Raw genomic sequence first — 3,602 nt, 5'->3', positions numbered from 1 at the left:
TATATATATATATATATCAGTTTGGAATACTTACTGAAAAAGAGATTAGAATTCGTATTTAGTTATTGGTTTGAAAATTTCGTTACAAACAACAGTGTGCTTCGAACGTGTAGTAGCTTCTAACAAATTCAAATATGATAATAAAACATATTCACAAAGAATATTTATGTATATCCATACTGTATATTCGACTGATATATATTCTTTAACTTATTTTACATTCTATTTGTCAAGATCGAATTTTGTAACACACGTAAGTTCTTCAAATACTGTTCAATAAAGCCCGTGTTTATCCCTATTCACCACGCGTACACGGACACACGAAGACCTACACAACGTTATATATATACACACAATTTCTCTGTTTTCTCAATATGTATATGTTCGTTTTAAAGTGTGCCTTCCTCTATGTAACCGGGAGTGACTATACATATACGCGCCATTGCATTATATGACACACAGGGACACGTAAGCAGGCTCATTGATAAACGCCCACTGAGACATTCATGCCAATATATACATACACGTACACGCGCGCGTTCTCTCACTTTTTTCTCTTTCTGCCTGTGAGTCTCTCACTATGTATATGTAAAAGTGTAAATGTGCGTGCATCAACGACACCTTGACTGACTGCATATCTGTATATATATTATATAATACAATTTTATAGAGGAGCAATATCTTATTTGTGTTCATTTGAAGTTCCCTTTCATTGTGCAATAAACATTGCCATGGAGTATTTATATAATATATCAAACAAAGACTTATGTCAATATACCACACATGAATTCGACGAATGTTTTCCTTGATATGAACAGCCAGTTATGTCATATTATATGTTCTCAAACAGAAAATTACTTGATATAAAGTCCCCTAAAATGCAGAATATGTAAGCGATTTGTGAATGTTGATAGTAAAAGCGGTAAGAAAAATGCACAACTAAATGTGTATATTATGTAACTATTGGGTGATATAAAGCGGCAGATAAAATTTTATAACACGTTGCAAGAATCAGGGGCGTAGAGAAAATATTTCCAAATCAAATAAGTTCTGGTTTCGCCATTTTGGATTCATAGCTCTACCCAACCTTTCCCTCTGTATAATCTCTGTTAACTTAAACTCACACACACAGACACAGAAACACATGCACACACATGCACACACATACATATGCATATATATATATATATATATTCAGGCACAAACACATACACAGCATTCATAAGCAAGCATACACACACTGAGTCGCTCACACATATATGCATATATCGATTACTATATGAATATGTAGCTATCCGTTTCACACATGCATGCATACATACATACATACATACATACATACATATGCATACGTAGTACATAAAAACATCTGCTAATTCTACATAAAAGGTGTCTGCTGGCATGGAGAGATGGGGGTCAAACTGCCTCATTGGAAATCCACAGTTCAAGCAAAATGGAATTCAAAGCAATAACCACTCCCCTCTCAGACAACGCAGTACAATAAAATCAACCTATAGAAATCCGAAGCCCACAATATACCTACAGTTTAAAAGATCACCAAGAAGCTGTATGTAGATGCAGTGGTAGAATATCGAAACTTTTAAGATGTCACACAAAAGATAGTACAGGAGTTGTCATGGTTAAATTAAAATTAACTCTGTCCCATTCGATTTCCTACTAATCTATAAATCTTTCCTTCCAATCCCAACCCACATTCATTACTGTACTAACCACTTATCTCACCCCCCACTCTGTTCACCTCCATCTATCTTCTCTCATACCTTTCTACATCCCTTAATACTCTCCCTATGCCACTAAATTATATACTTTTCTCGCTCAAATAATTGCCACCCCTTTTCTCACCATTACAACTTCCGATATTTCTCTAGCTATTATCCCTAAAGTTTGTCACCTATACACATACCCAACACAAGTGACGATTACCCTTTAAATACCCTCTACACGACCTCGCCCATTCGTCTCTCAATTCTCAACGTCTGCTACCGCCTCTCGCAATAGTGTTGTGGTGCGGTAAAAGAAGAGGATGGATTAAGAACCGGACTATTATGTTTATAACTGTGGTTGATTTCTTACATCCTTCAAGGTGGTGCCCCATTATGGCCACAGTCCAATGACTGAATAAAGTAAAATATAATAGCTATTTGGAAAACTGGAATAATAGGTTACATGTTTTTGTGTAAGTTACAGATGATAAAATCTAACGATGCCTGACTCTGAAAGAAAAACTAAAACAATAGCTTGCCTCCAACCACATGGCTCCGGGTTCAGTCCCACTGCGTATAACTTTGGGCAAGTGTCTTCTACTATAGCCTCAGACCGACCAAACCTTGTAAGTGGATTTGGTAGACGGAAATTGAAAGAAGCCCGTCGTATGTATGTATATGTATATATATATATATATATATGTGTGTGTGTGTGTGTGTGTGTGTGTGTGTGTATGTGTGTGTGTGTGTGTGTGTGTGTGTGTGTGTGTGTGTGTGTGTGTGTGTCTGTGTTTGTCCCCCTAACATGACTTGACAACCGATGCCTGTGTATTTACGTCCCCGTAACTTAGCAGTTCGGCAAAAATACTCCGATAGAATAAGTACTAGGCTTACAAAGAATAAGTCCTGGGGTCGATTTGCTCCACTAAAGGCGGTGCTCCAGCATGGCCGCAGTCAAATGACTGAAACAAGTAAAAGTGTAAAAGTGTAACAGAGTAATTTGAACTAATTTATTGGTGGAAGCTGATGAAGATGGCTACGCAAGTAAATATACTCATTGGTTTCTGTGAGATAATTGTAGTTAAATAAATTATAGAAATATACTCAGAACATTCACAACAACATGGAGGTCCAAATAGCTTTGACACAAGAGGCACGTCCAGGTGCTGAGGCCATTAAGATCGCAGGACTTATCATAAATGGTTCGTGGAATGTAATCATAGACACAGTACTTATATAGAAATGTTAGATCTAATAGAATTATTCATATCAAATTTTATCCATTTTTTCCCAGCGACTAGAGATAAAAGGTAATCATCTGTCATAAAAGCTTTATTTCTCCTGAAACAAATCTAATAATAAATGCATAATGAGAACTGGATTAATTTTATATCACACAATTGAGTCAGTAGTAAATTCCACGTGAATACATTAGTGTTCAGAAACAGAACTTCCAGTCGAATAGTGTTAAGCATTTAAATCGCTTAAACAGGGATATTTATATTATCTGCATTTTATCTTTCCACAGAGACAGAACAAATTAAAGAATTTTACAAGAAAGAAAGAAACATATATCTAATATATGTAAGAATTCAAAGCACAATCTGTCAACTTAAGTGATGAATATAAAATGATAGTGTCTTAATTGAATTTGAAATTTTTGCAGCATATGAAATTATTCTTTGCCAGGCAAAGAAATAAATTACATCCATGAATCATTTTAACAGCTATGACAAACAAGATTAGAGAATTAATATGCACGCGTGTATATATATATAATGAAAGAGATACATATATATATGTGTGCGTCTGTTTCCGTATGCTTGTGTGTTTGCGTCTCTCTCTCTCTCTCTCTCTCTCTCTCTCTCTCTCTCTCTC

General features: G+C 35.6%; 1 protein-coding gene across 7 annotated transcripts in view; it reads right to left on the bottom strand.

Moving 5' to 3' along the window:
- The window catches only part of LOC106873878 (uncharacterized), a 375,863-nt gene that overhangs the window by 258,401 nt on the left and 113,860 nt on the right, over positions 1-3,602 (bottom strand). The window lies entirely within an intron of this gene.

The sequence above is a fragment of the Octopus bimaculoides genome, chromosome 20 (assembly GCF_001194135.2).
Source record: "Octopus bimaculoides isolate UCB-OBI-ISO-001 chromosome 20, ASM119413v2, whole genome shotgun sequence".
In the NCBI taxonomy this organism is placed as follows: domain Eukaryota; kingdom Metazoa; phylum Mollusca; class Cephalopoda; order Octopoda; family Octopodidae; genus Octopus; species Octopus bimaculoides.
This window is presented reverse-complemented; position numbering and strand designations above follow the sequence as displayed.